The sequence below is a fragment of the Acomys minous genome (assembly GCF_964271855.1).
Source record: "Acomys minous genome assembly, chromosome: 16".
In the NCBI taxonomy this organism is placed as follows: domain Eukaryota; kingdom Metazoa; phylum Chordata; class Mammalia; order Rodentia; family Muridae; genus Acomys; species Acomys minous.
Window position 1 is genome coordinate 14,281,679 of NC_140498.1, and position 15,691 is coordinate 14,297,369.

Here is a 15,691-nt window from a genome sequence, read left to right on the forward strand (position 1 = left end):
ACAAGACCAAGGATGCTGGCTTCGAGCATTTCAGGCCTCCAGCCAGAACAGGACCAAAGATGTTGAGACTTCTGTCCAAAGACATAAATTAGGATAGTTCGCATTTGGGGTCCATGCCCCTAAAAACTACATCCGTTCCCCCGACCCTATACCCAGGAGGGTCTGGCACAGATGGGGTTCAGCTCATGCTTGTGAGGTGCCTTGTCTGCTCTGCTTTGTCTCCCTTAGCAGGCCTGATGCCAGCCTTGCTGTTGCAGGGCACGGCTAGCGGGCTGCTCCTCCTTGGGTCCTCTAACCCTGCTGGGCAACACATTTGCTCTTCGCTTGTTCTTCATCTTTACAGAGTGGTCCTTCAGCCATCATGGCCCGTTCCACGTGGAAAGAGCGCAGGGAACAACCTCTTTTTCATAGTGTCTAGCCCAAGGTCGAACATAAAGTAAGCCATTTATGAAAACATCCCTCCACTGTGTTATTCAAGTAGCGTGGATTCATTGCTACAAAATTGAGACTATGTGAAAGGAGGAAAATTAAAACCACCTCCACAACAATAGAATCTTTTTCTACAGTGATATTTTAATGGAATTGAATTTTTCTCATTCTCTTTTTATTGTACAAGAAATACATATTTCTCAACAGGGTTATGAAATGGTATTTTCAGGGGATTAATTTTTTTTGGTCTTACATGATTTCTTAAAAACATTTGTGGAATAAAGAATTTTAATTTATTGTACTACCGAGTCATAAACCTGTCAATAACTCTGTGAGAGGTGGTGATAGCTATCTCTAACTGTTGAGGACCTACTATGTGCAAGCAGGTTTTACACAGCTGTAGCTTTATGGAAGGATGATTTATATCTCATAGAACTGACTTGTTTAAACCCAGATCGCCGTGAGTTCGAAGCCAGCCTGGTCTACAAAGCAAGTCCACTACTGTCAAGGCTACAGAGAGAAACCCTATCTCAAAAAACCAACCAACCAAAAACAAACAAACAGACAAAACCCCCAAACAAACCCATTAATAATTTTAGCTCAAAGAGTGTTAGGGGCTGGAAAGAGCTCAGTGGTTAAGAGCACATACTGCTCATGGCCTAGTGACACAGGGTCCCAAGACCTAAGATGTTGGACACTCACAGTCATGAAGGATCAGCCTGGGATAGTGGCTCTGAGCTAGCTGAGGGACTTGGTGAGTGTGTGCAAAGTGGAAGCAGGCTTTGCTAACAATCATTATGGGAAAGTGAGGCATTGAAGAAAGGGAAGAGAGTTGAGAGGAGTTCCCAAGGCAGGGAAAAGCTGATAACTTTCCTTGTCAAGGGTTTTCATAGGACTATGGTGAAAGCCGGGCAAAGGCTGAAGTGATCTCTGCTGAGACTGGCCAGAGCCAATGGAGGGCCCGTACACTCCACATGTGTCCCCAAGCCCAGCGAGGGAGATGGTCATGTGCTCACTGCCAGCTAGGGGTAGTTGAAGCTCCCATCTCTGACTCCAGTTTTGATGCTGCACCAGCCCCATCTCTTGGCCTGCAATAAGTAAACTGAGGGGCCTCACGCCAGCGCCCAGATTGTGGGTGGAAGGACAGGATGTGGCAGGAACAGCTCATCAAGATGAGGGTGGTGGTGAGGGCTGGTAACAGAGGCTCACAGGGATCTGCCCCTGCTTGCTGGAGTCCTGGCTCTCACCTGTTTGGGTAGAGGCGGAGCCACCACTGTTGCTAGGTCCAGAAGGCCATCTGTGGGAGGAAGGAGACCTACCCTTGGCCTAGGGAGAAGTGGCTGAGCCCAGGAACATGTTCTGCATGTTCATTGCAGAACATCTGGACCAGAAACCAAAGGAAATTAAAATGATGTACAGTTTTGCACCATGTCTGGACTGTGACACCTTTAGTCACTTGGCATGATGCTGAGCATTTACCCAGCATTAGTACCCCCCTGAGGAGACTTGGGTGTAGATGAGAGTCATCCTAGAGTCAGAGGTCTTGAGTTCAAGACCTGTTTTAATGCCCTTGGGCTGCACAGGCTTGAGGGAGCTGCGCAGAGTCCCAGGGCCGCAGCTTCTCAGTCGTCGGAAGGAGGGTGGGATATCATGTACGTACAAGGGCTTGGGGAGCTGGTGGACGTGAGCGGGAACACAGGAGCCCCTTAGGAAGCTGATTCTGCTTACACAACCTCTCCGGGTGCAGAGAGGGCTCTGAAGGGTGTAGGGCTCGGTACACTGCAGGTCCGCTTGCGGATTCTGACAGGTGAGGCTGAGCGCACACTGAAGTAGCAAAGGCCTCTGGGATAGTGTATTTGGATCACGGTTGGAGCAGCCATGTGTGAGAGGCAGAGGCGCAGGCAAAGGGTGAGTTGGTCACAGAATGGGAAAAAAGCAGCGGGCAGTGATGGGAATCAGCGGGTCCAATGGGTTCCGCCCAGGGTTTCCTGGAGGGCTGCAGTGGGGGGTGGGGAGGGTGTCACAGGACAGTGCCTTGGTTGCAGGTCAGGGATTCTCTCCTAATCGAGTGCTCATCCTCTCATTCCTAAGCTCAAGTGGTTTCCCATTTCCAATTCTCTTTTACAGTTGCATCCAAGCGGCTGCTCGCAAGCTATGGCAGCTCTGTAACGGGATCTTCCTGCATGCTCTCTCTCTCTCTCTCTCTCCCTCTCTCTCTCTCTCTCTTTCTCTCTGTCTCTCTGTCTCTCTGTCTCTCTGTCTCTCTCTCTCTCTCTCTGTCTCTCTCTCTCTCTCTGTCTCTCTGTCTCTCTGTCTCTCTGTCTCTCTGTCTCTCTCTCTCTCTCTCTCTCTCTCTCTCTCTCTCTCTCTCACTCACACACACACACACACACACACAAATTGAAGTCTGGATTCTGTACACGAGAGAAAACATATTTGTCTTTCTGGATCTGGAATACTCAACATTAAATGTCATGATTTCTTTCTTTTTTTTATGGCTGAATCAAATTTCACTGTGTATACGTGCCACATTTTCCTGGCCTAGTCATCCACTGATGGACATTTATGCTGGGTCCATTTCTCAGTCCCTAGGAATAGAGAAGCAGTGACCATGGGCGAGCGAGTGTCTCTGCGTAGATCCTTTGGGTACAGACCCGGGAGTGATGTAGAGCCCAGCTATTTTTGTTTCCTAAATTTAATGTGCTGTAAGATTTCATTGTTTTGTGTGGCAGGAAAAATCATTCTCCGCCAGCCCCGAGGCTCTTCCTTGTCCCAGAGCGGGAGGCCATGTCCTCGGTGCTTATACATTTTGCTGGGTAGCTCGGATACAAATCGCTGCAGATGGCCTGATCATTCAAGCTGGTTTGACCTTGAAGACAGTGGCACCTTCTGAGCCAAACTGGCCTGTAGGATGACTACCTTTCAAGGTGTGCCACAAGCCAATCCTTTCTGCATCCTATCACTTCTCAGGGCACTGGGGTGTGGGGGTGCAGGGGAGGGGGGAGGGGGGACGGGGGAGTAGGTGCCTGGACCGCTCGCCCTCTTCCATCCTGGCAGTACCTGTAGTGTTGATTCTTCAAATTCTCCTCCCTTCTTCCTTCTCAAGAAAGATCTAGAGGAATTATTACCATTATGCACCAAAATGACACTGATGTGTTGAACTCACAACGCCCCAAAGTGGCTGTGTGACATAGGGTCTTCCCAGACATTGTTAAGGTTAGATGAGGTCACAGGAGCCTCACCCAATGGCATTAGCGTTAGTAAGAGGAGGATGTGACATTAGAGTTGTCTCTTCTCCGTTTTCCAGCAGAAGAAAGACCATGTGAGGACATAGTTCACCACAAGCCTGGAAGAGAGTCCCCACCGGAAGCCAGCCCCGTGGGATCTTGGCCTTGAACTTCTAATCTTCAAAACAGAGAAAACCTGTTTCTGCTGGATGTGTTGTTTTGTTGTGCAGCAGAGTAGACTGAGACAGACAGCCTTTCAAGTGACACCTTGCCAACACCAGCAAGAGAGTTCTCTTGGGGGCCTTAGCATTGCTTCTGCATCCAGAACCAGTGTCTGAAAGGAGGTAGTGTGGCCTCAGTATTGTGATGCTCAGGGGTCAGGCACAGGTGTCACCTGCCGATAGCCATACTCTGGTTTTGTTTCTGTTGCTGTGATATAAAATCCCTATGGAAACCAACTTAGGGGAGAACGGGCTTGTTTCAGGTCATAGTCCATCACTCACCGAGGGGAGTCAGGACAGGGACTTTAAACAGCTCATCACATGACATTCATGGTTGGTCGGAAGCAGAGAGGCGCGGACACAGGCACGCTCACTCGCTTGGTTGTGCTTAGACTCGTTTCCCTACCCTCACACAGTACAGGACCCCCAGCTTGTAGGATAGTGCTCCCCACATTAGATGTCTTTTCCAAAGACATCCCCACAGGCCACTACCACCACTGTCACAACAAACATACTTATATAGTTCAGGACCCTTGCCTAGGGAGTGGTGCAGAGAGGACTGGGTCTTCCACGTTAGTGAACTGAGACAGTCCTCCACAGACTTGCCCACCACCCAATGTAGACATTCATTTATTGAGGCTCTCTTCTCAGGTGAGTCTAGGTTGCCTCATACTGACAATTAAAGCTAATCACAGCTTGAAAGGACAAAACCCCCAGAGACACCTAACTTGGCTTTGAGTGGAATTTTTAGCTCCTGACCTGACTTGGGGAGGGATACAAATTGGGGATAGAACTCAAGGCAAGAAGAAAGATATTAAGCTCTACTACCAGTGTGCTATAAAATGCAGTCCATGAAGTAACAATTACAACCAGTACCACCACCGTCACCACCATCACCACTGCCACCATCACCACCACCACCATCACCACCACCACCATCACCACTGCCACCACCACCACCACCACCATCACCATCACCATCACCACCACCACCACCACCATCACTGTCACCACCATCACCACTGCCACCACCATCACCACCACCACCATCACCATCACCACCATCACCATCACCACCATCACCATCACCACCACCACCATCACCATCACCACCACCACCATCACCATCACCATCACCACCACCACCACCACCATCACTGTCACCACCATCACCACTGCCACCACCATCACCACCACCACCATCACCATCACCACCATCACCATCACCACCATCACCATCACCACCACCACCATCACCATCACCACCACCACCATCACCATCACCATCACCACCACCACCACCACCACCATCACTGTCACCACCATCACCACTGCCACCACCATCACCACCACCACCATCACCATCACCACCACCACCATCACCACCACCGTCACCACCATCACCACCACCACCATCACCATCACCACCACCACCATCACCACCACCACCATCACCATCACCACCATCACCACTGCTACCACCACCATCACCACCATCACTACCACCACCACCAGCACAATAATAACAACAACAAAAGTACAAAGTGTTCTGGGAAATAAATTGTATTTATTTGCACTGTTATGAACCTTTATGTGATATGATTCATAAGGTCTTTTGTTGGTAGTGGTCATTTTTACTTCATTTTGATTTTTGGAGACAAGGTCTCGTGTAGCACAGGTGGCCTTAAATTCACTATACACAGCCTGGTTTTGAACCACAGATCTTCCTGTCTCTGCCTCCCAAGTGCTGGAATTATAGACATCAGCCACCATACCTGGCCCTCATAGGATCTTCAATATGCTGATGTCCACTGTTCACATAGTATCTCAGGTGGCAGGTCGTACATACACACAGACACAGACACACACACATAGACACACACACACACACACACACACACACACACACACACACACACACACACATATGGAACCAAGAAAATGCCTTTTTGACAAGCATCTGGTAGGACTTTGGTAGATGCCATTTTGATAGTCACTGGAAAGTTACAAAATATGAGACCTAGAAGGACCCCTGCCCTAGGTCACTAGGGTGAAGCCTTTTCACTGGGCTCAGTAGGTAAGCCCCTGGCTACATGGGCAAGGCTCTGGGTTCCACCCACAGCACTGCAAACTTGTAAACATGTGTTTGAGGAAATTGAAGCCCAGGGAGGTAAAGATACTGGTCAGAAATGCCTGATATGGTAAGAGAGCCAAGCTGGGGTCCAGGCCTTTTCATTTCCAGTCTCCCGGAAGCTACCTTGCCTTACTGTACTAGGCCCTAGGATGCGGCACTCAAGCAGACACCTGGCTTTCACACACTGTGTGTGGTATCTTTGGTGGTGGTTTGTTCTGCTTAGAGGGCAGGGACTGCCGCCAGCATCTTTTATCTATCTATCTATCTACCTACCTATCTATCTATCTATCTATCTATCTATCTATCTATCTTTCTATCTATCTGACAGATATTTTGTATTTTAAATCAAATCCACAAACCAAATCCAAGCATTTCATGTCGCACATTTCTGGGGAAGACTGATGGCCTCAGGGAAGATTGGTCCCTGTTTCTGATCCATCTTTCAGTTGAATGGGTCTGTTCTCCATCTCTTAAGTTTCCTCCCTGCCTTGCTCCCTCTGAATTTCCATCTAATGTCTCTTCTCTGGGCAGCAGGGTGTTTGGATGGACGAGAAGTCCCCCTTCCCCAACCATTACACCTGGCTTGATTTACTCTAATACATTCCCCCTGAACCTACCCTGGACATCCAGGAACACCTATCAGAATGGAGAGGACACACTGCAGAGCCACAGAGAGGAAACAGAAATGCTGCAAGGAGTCAGGCCCAGAGGAAACCCAGCATGATTCATCTTGGAAAGTGGCCAAGGGCGAGTTAACGGTCCTGGGACTGATTGCTTGGAAGCCTGGGGACCAGTTCCTCCAGGAAGAGAACGGGCTTGAAGCTGCGGCTGCAGGAATTAAGTTAGACAGGAGGGAGGCTGGGAATGGTCCTCACGGCATTAGCGAGGTCTGGAGATGTGTAGATGAGGCTCCTGGCTGGCAGAAAGGCTTTGCTTTTGTTCTTTGTTGGGTGCACACACCTGTGCACTGCGTGTGTGTGTGTGTGTGTGTGTGTGTGTGTGTGTGTGTGTTGCATACACACATGGAAGCCAGAGGTCACTATTAAATGTGTTTTCCCAGGAGCTTTCCACCTTATGTTTTGAGATAGGTTCTCTCAATGGGACTTGGGGCTGGTAGATTGGGGCTGGCTGCTGGCCAGTGAGCCGAGGCATCATCTACCTCCCCAGTGCTGGAATTACCATGCCTAGATTTCTTAAAAATAACAACAACAACAATAAAACAAAACTGTAGGTGTACATGCCATTGCGCACGAGGTCGGAGGACAACTACCAAGGAAGGGTTGGTTTCTCCTACCACCATGCGCATCTTTGCATTCAAATTCATGTCATCCAGGCTTGGCGGCTGGTGCCTTTACCTGCTGAGCCATCTCACTGCTCCCCTGGGCCTGGCTTTTCACATGGGTGCCGGGAATGGACACAAGCCCTCTGTTTTGCAGCTAGCACTTAGCTGCCGGTGCCGTCTTTATCACATACTCTGAAGGCACAGGGTGTGCATCTCCTGGCACTGTTTTTGAAGCACGCAACCCTCAGGGGAGATACCGTTTTTTGGAGACCTCGTGTTGCTGTTTATAAAGAGGAGCTGACCCCCCCCCCCAGCCCCGGCATCATCTGGGGGACTGGGTACTGTGGGCCACACTCTGGGGTGCCTTAGGGCTATGGCAAAGTGATAACAAACCTAGTGCAGAGGGCCAGAGATTTGCAGCTGAGAGGCCCCGGTCCCTCATCCTTCTAGCTCCACTGGAGTGAAACCCTGGGCTCGTCCATGATCCAGTAGCCAAGGAAAGGACCAGGTTCTTAGATGTGCTAGAAAGAGCAGCGTGCCTTGGAAATCATGAGGGGGCTCTCCTCTCCATCAGGGAACACAAGACATTGCTGACGCTAGGGTTATTTCAAAGACCCAGACTGCGCCACATCGGGAAATGACCTCTCATTGGGAACATTGCATGCCTAGGTGCCCCGCCCCCACCCCCACCCCCCGGGCTGATGTGGGGCTCCCCTACAGAAGGACTGTACTACCACTGAACTCAATGCCTCTTGTATCAGAGAAGATGCTATCCCTTGGGGATGAAGGTCATGGCAGCAAAGGAACTTCCAGGGGACTGAAGAGCCTTTGAAAGATGCTCCCTTGATTTCACGTTGCATGGCCACTTGGCTGTGGCATCTGTTTTCTGCTTTATTTTAGTGACTATCCAGAAATGCACAGTGGGTGTCAATGAGTGGAGTCGTGTTTTGCCAATACACAGCCCACCTGCAAAATGCCGTGTCCGTCACTCAGGGAAGATAGCGCAGGGATGGATCATGGCAAGTGGTATAGCCTGAGATGGGGGAGGGTTAGGTCAGGCAGCTGGTTATGACTGGCTGTGTAGGGCTTCCTGAAACAGTAGGTCCTGTCTTCACCTCAGGAGGAGTGATTGTTCTCGGAGGGACAGGTGTGACTGCGGGAGACCACTGGTGCAGGGGAGGGGACAGCTCGGAGCAAGGCTCAAGGCTGAATTATTACTCAGGATGAGCACACAGACACTGCCGGAGCAGGAGGAAATGGTCTGGAGGCTTCAAGCAGCTTACTGGCTTCTTCGTCATCATGCAAATATGACATTTGACCTTTGCATTCTAGGCGACAGGAAACTGGGGGAGGTTCTGACTCAACAAGGAAGTAGTATGAACAAATGAGCTATTCAGAAAGACCTTGTATTCCAAATAGAATTTCAAAAAGTTATTCCAAAAGTTAATTGCTGTAACTTCATGGAGTAGAAAAATCTAACACGTCCAGGGAGGAAAGCTGGCGCAAACGCTCAGTTACAACCACATTCTGTATTCATGGCTTAACGTTTAGAAAGTAGAGAAAAGCATGCGCGAGAGAAATTTTACTCCTAGCCCTAGTACCCACAGATACTTTGAAGAATTTGTTATAGTTTTTCTTTTTCTCATTTATCCTCTTTGACTAAGTTTTTACATGCGTGTGTATAAATTTACATATTTTAAAAGCGAGTGCAGCTGTAGTTGCCCGCACGAGACAGGAACAGGACCAAGGCAATGGAGAGAGGCTTACCAGTCCCCACCCTAGCAAAGGAGCTCGTGGCAGGAGATGGCTGCTGGGGAGAGGGAGTGAGGGGAGAGGGGGAGAGGAGGAGAGAGGGGGAGAGGGGGATGGGGGAGAGGGGAGGGGGGGAGTTTTCTTCAGGTTGTGGGCCCCAGCGGGTTTCCCCAGCAGATGGCTTCTGGGCTGTCCATGAATATATAAGCAGGAGAAACTGGATTAGGTTGTGGAAAGAAGAAACAAAAGTAGAGGATGTGAAGTTGGGGGGGAGGGGGAGAACATGAGGGAAGCTGGAAGAAATTGTGGGGCGCACGATCAAAAATACATTGTAAGCAAATGCAAGATTCTCAAGGAACAAATAAAAACTAGATTAGAAGTTGTTACGATTTCCCTTTTCCTCATTTATTTCCTTTGACCTAGTTTACCGACATAGATGCGTTCAGCTTTACGCATCTTAAAGCTTTTGTGCTATAAGCTTGGCACAGACACTATACGGCACACGTCCCCTGTCTCACAACAGCCTCCCCTGAGACTCACAAACCTACCCTTACCCACCGACACTTGTTTCAAAGTTTCTCCTTACAACGCTCATGACTGGTATGTCCGTGCTTCTGCCCTCAGGTCTACTTTAAAACATTCTGCAAAATAGAAGCGTTCCATCAACGCATGGGAACAAGCAAAAGAATGAAAGGGCTTCTGAACAGTACCAAAGCATTGCTTTCCAAAGGATGACATCATTTTATTTGTCTGCGGACACTGTTTAATCATGTTTGGGCAACAGTGCTCACCTGTACTGTGTGCTCCGACTTAATAAAGAAAACACACTGAGGTGCGTATTTCACTGAAAACACATTGAGATGCATAGTTCACTTTTCATTTCTTAGACAGCCTGTAAAGATGAATATCTTAATATTTTAAACTCAAAAGGTAAACTTCGGAGAGTTTATTGATTTATTTAAAAAATAAATTATTCAGATTACATCTTGATTGTTATCTCCTCACTTGTATCTCCCTGTTCCCCCCTCCCTCTTTCACCCTATTCCCCTCCCCTAGGCCTGTGACAGAAGGGGACCTCCTCCTCCACTGTATGATCACAGCCTATCAGGTCTCATCTGGGTAGCCTGCTTCCCCTTCCTCTGAGTGCCACCAGGCCTCCCCACCAAAGGGAAGTGGTCAAATAGGGGCCACCAGAGTTCATGTCAGAGTCAGAGTCCCCACTCTCCACATAACTGTGGAGAATGTCCTGTCCATTGGCTAGATCTGACTAGGGGGTCTAGGTTTACTGCATGAATTGTCCTTGGTTGGTACAGTAATTTGTGTAGGGCCCCCTGCCCTTGAGTTGGATCCCTCAAACCTATATTAAAACTCAAACAACCTGATTTCCATGGTGCATGTCTGTAATCCAGCAGCCCTCTGGAGAGAATCACCCAGAAGCTTGTTGGCCAGTTAACCTGGAATAAGCAACATGGCAGAAACAGGAGAGACCCTGCCTCAAACACATGAGGGAGAGCTCACTCTCGGAAGTTGTCCTCTGAGCCCCTTTCCCCGCATGCAATTATGAATAAGAGAAAATAGGTTTCAGGCCTAGCCTGCTTATCCATAGCAAACCTGCTGGGGCTGCAGCCAATGTTCTTTTAGGAGTTTTTCTAAATCCTGTATATGCTTTCAGAGGAAAAATGGGCCAAAGTGAGGAAACATGGCCACAGTTTCCACACTATTTGGAGCTGTTTGTTTCCTGTGTTAGACTATCAATGTCCTCCCTATGCCAATGAACGAAACAGACCCACCTCCCCACCTTCCCTGTGGGAATGTTTCACTGTGTTACTCAGCTTGCTTAGATGATCAGTCCCCATGTTCACGGCCATATGGACATTGCCTCATTTTTTTTTCTATTGTGAGCATGCCCATCGTGAGTGCGTGGCAGTCATACCCACACGCCATTGTCCCGTTTCCACAGGGAAGCATCTGCGAGGTGAACTGCCCGGGTTGAGGGTTTTATTGCTTAGCTAAGTATCACAAAACTGCTCTCTCAGGCGTCTGGCTGCTTGTTTTCATCTCTCACAGTGTGCTCCCTGCGCTGTCCCCTGTCCCCAGAGCTGGGGCTGTGGTGCCTCTACATCACACTGTTCTGATGGGCTGGTGGGGGATGGAGAGTGAGTGGTCTGTTTCTTCTTTGGGGGGGAGGGGTCCCGCTTGTGGGTTGCTGCATCGATTTAGAGAGCTTTTTCTTCCCCTTCTGCATCCTATCTGTCTTCTCCCCCCCCCCCCCCCCCGCCGGGTGTGTTAGACCTCGCCACACACTGCTGCTTACCAAGCAGCTCTACCACCCCTTGCTGTGCTCTGCCTAGAACACTGCAGCAGACACTCTGCACCCCTTTCCGAAATACGGGGAGAACACTTACCTGAAGGGAGGGGGCAGGCTGATCACTGGGAGAAAAAAGGAAGCAGCCTGGTGGCGCAGGCAAACGGAAGATGCTTTATAACCCACCCTGACTTCCAGCTCCCATAGTCCAGGTGACTGTTCTCTTCAGAGGGCACAAAAATCAACTTCCTCTATCCCACGTGTTTTGTTTGTCAGTGATTCTTACTGATTCTTCCTTTGAAATATATCTTAGATTTGTATGTACATACACGTGTGTGTGCCCTTGTGTGTTCATACATGTATACTTGTGCGCACGCACATGTGTGCTTGTGTATCCGTGCACACATGTGCATTTGTGTATGCCTTTGTATATGCGCACACACGTGTGTGCTTTGTGTATGTATGTGCACACACACATCTGCAAGTTTTTTCACATGTATATGCTTGTTTGTATGCACACATCTATACATGCTTGTTCACGTGTTCTCTTTTTCCCTGTTTCTGAAATGTCTGCCTTTGCTGATTAGTTTTTCTTTACCCTGGCAATGTGCTTTCTGTGGACACAGGAATGCGGGCGTGTGGATCCGTCTATCACAGCTCTTGAAATTGAACCCAGTTTATCCATGAGACCAGCCTGGCTAATCAATAGAAATGGGCCAGATGATTGGGGCTCAGGTGAGGACGCTCTAATTAAAGCGCATCCTGAGAGCTGGTGGATGGAGGAGTCAAGGGGACCTTGGGGAGCTTTGCGGCATGTCAAATACGGGCCACAGTTACTCCCAGTTGCCTGGCCTGGGCCTGGAGGAAGAGCTGTGTTCCTCATGCCAGCTCTCCTAAGCTTTTGCCCTTGTGCTATCCCGTGGTTTAAGGCTCAAGCTGGCCAGAGACCTCACAAGAATATCCAAAGAGGGAGCATGCTCGAGGCTCAGCCATTAGGAAACACAGCAAGGGGCAGCGGGGAGAGTTCAGCAAGCTTTCTTCATGTGCCTTGGAGAGAGCAGTGATTTTTTCCTAGTGGCTTAGATCTCAACCCTGTTTACCATAACTGCTTCTTCTCAATGGGTTGCTGCTGTTAACGTGCATCTGGGGTTATCCATGTCTCATTTTCAAAGACATATTTACCCAGTGTGTCTTAAATCATAACCCCATGGTGAGTGTTTTATCTGGTAATCTGACCCTCAACGCTGCCTTGTAACTGAAGAGGAAGGTTTGAGGCTGTTGAGACATGTTTAGTTGTATTTTCTTGAGGTTCTAATACTTCGGCTCTTCTGACACATGGTAAGCAAGCGCTGAGCCACTGGGCTGTATTTGTAGCTTATATTTTGGCATGTCTAAAATTAACTCTGTTGGCCACTGCATTACAGCTTATTTCTGAGTGAAGTCTCAGCTACTTGAAAGACTGAGGCAGGAGGATCTCCAGTTCCAATCCAAGGCCTAGACAGCTAAATTCTGACATCCAAATTTAAAAAAAAAAATTAAATAAGGGTTGAAGGTACATTTTTGGCAGTGGAGTCCTTGTCTGGCACCAGGCCTGGGTTCAATCCCCAGTCCTATGAAAGTAAATAAGTAAATGATTAAAAATATAATCCATCTTTTGCCTTGGAGTGTATTTCTGGGAGGCAGGGGCAGTGAGTTAGATGATGATAAAAAGGAAATAATTAAAATGGAGGCTTAACATTTCAGTGGTCTCTTTCTATATGAGAAGTAAGCAGCTAACCATTCATGTCCCTCCCTTGGTTGTATCTAGAGTTTTAGAATCAACTAAAACTATTCTTAGGATCCTAGAAAGTTAAGATTTCATTGGCTGAAAGTTCCTTGTAAGCTTAATCAGTATTTTCACACCTTATCAGAATCTTCCAGAATTAGCTTCCTGGCTCCAATTGCTTCCCTAAACCCCTAACGCAGTCCAATCAAATCTACATTTCCATAGGCTCGTTGGTTCACGTATCGAGCATCTTCCGTGTTCCAGGCATTGTCACGGGTGGTAAGCAGAGATTAACATCCATGTTCGCTCACCTCTCCCCATCCCAGCTCTCAGTGGCACACGTCACTTGGGGGTGTCTTTCCGTTGGGCCCTAGAGGAAAAGGCCATGGGTTGCGTGTAGCTTCAGTCATGAAGAAGGGAGGCAACCTGTACTGGTTAGCAGCCTTTAGCCGTTAAGAAAACTGAGCCCCATCTACAGAAACAATATGCCTAGGTCTCAAAAAACAGTCAATCAATCAATCAATCAATCAATCAAACAAACAAACAAAATAGGTGCAACTTCCTGGTAGACACACACACACACACACACACACACACACACACACACACACACAGACACTTACGCCATGTGCTCAGCCTTAATCCCCAACAAAGTAGCCCTAGCCTGGTATGAGTTTGACTCTTTCTGCTTCTCCGCCTCATTTTTCTTTTCGCCACACTCTACTCACCTCGGATGATTTTGGCTTCTCACAGCCTCTCACAGGTATACATACCATGGAAGAGTCTAAAAGGAAGGGGTTCTGTGAAGGGTGGTTGGACGAGCTGCAGACCCTGTGACGCTTGTTCTTCATGATTTCCTGGCAGGCTGATGGTTTTTAAGATGCCCCATAGTCCCTCTGTCCCCCTCTTGGATGGTGCTGGACTTCCAGGCTCCGGGAGGATTTGGTGCTGGGAGCACAGTGTGTGTGTGAGGGGGAGGGTGGAGAGCTACGAGGAAGGGAAGAGTCTCCAGGGAAGAAAGTCATTGCCCTTAGTGCAGGCTTGGGGGCTGCTGGTCTCATTAGGCGAGAAACTGCTTGAGAATGTGTCTGGGGACTCAGCAGTGGCTGAGAGTGGCGTTTCCCCGGATATTGCGTTATAACCCAGCAAGAGGCAATCCACTTTCTCTGAGGCTGCAGATGGCCTTGGATCTCCAAGGAGAGCCCTGTTCACTTGTGGCTTTGACTGCTTCCGTCTCACTGGCCTCTTCCCTGTCACCGCGTTGGAAAGGTTGCTCTTTTACTCAGCTCACAGAGCAAAAGTGTTTAAGAAGGCAAAGCTACTCACTCCACTGAGACCATCAGAGAAAGCTCTGTCTGCCTGGGAAACAAGGCCCCCTAAGGGTACAGTGGCCTTTTGCCTTTCCCTGCCCCCTGGGAAGGCTTGAGATTTAGGGGGTCACTTGGGGGGGGTCTGTTGTTTCAACAGACTGATAACCGGAAGGACAGGGGTGTCTCTTTAAAACGTCTTCATATCTCTCAGCATGCTTACACGCCCCAAAGTGATTCTTAACGCTGACCCTGAGAATAGTTTATTTTTTATTTTTTTAAGCATGAATTCTAATAGAGTCTTAGCTGCCATAATTCTATAATACAGGGTGCACCAGGCTCTTTCTATTTCATCCCTCATGGAGAGCTGGGAAGAGAGTATACCTTGCAAACCAAGAGGGTAGTGGATGGAGGAGGGGACTCATCCTCTGAAACAAGAAGACAGATCCATCCTTCTCTATCTCCACCCACCCTCCAAGATAAAGACCACACAAAAGGACATCTATTCCTCCAGAGTGACAAGGAGGATGGAGGAAGCCTTAATGATAGGTACTCCACTGTGCATGTCAGCATAGCTTTATGCAACACCATCTGCATCTCTGGGCAGACCTCTCTTATCATCCCCAGACTTGTAGGAGGAATTTCACCTGCTCTCAATCCCTGAGGTTCTGGCTAGGGCCCAAGCAGAATGAGAGCTCACCTCAGACCTCAATGTTTGAAGTCTCTTAAGAAGTGAATCACTGCCCGGTGTGGTGGCACACGCCTTTAATCCCAGCACTTGGGAGGCAGAGGCAGGCGGATCACTGTGAGTTTGAGGCCAGCCTGGTCTACAAAGCGAGTCCAGGACAGCCAAGGCTACACAGAGAAACCCTGTCCCGAAAAACCAAAACCAAAATCAAAATAAAACAAAAAACAAAAAAAGAAGAAGTGAATTACCTAATAGATGCTTATCAGCCTCTTTCTGCTCTCTCTGGGCTCCCCTGTTTACTTCCCATGTCAGCGAACATATGGCCTCATCTTGTTTTCCAGTTTTCCCTTAAGGTTGGTACCAAGGGGAGTTCGTGATTGTTAAAAGCTGTTTTCATGTTCAAAGGGAACATCCCTGTAGCTAGACTGCAGGAACACTGGGGTACATATATGCAACAAGGCCTCAGTCTCCCATGGAGAGAGAGCTGCCAAGCCTTCAAGTTCAAGGCAGTTTGCATTCCTATTTTTTTTTTTTTTTTTTTTTTGGTCCTTAAGACTTTTCTTAGATGATGCCAGGAACTT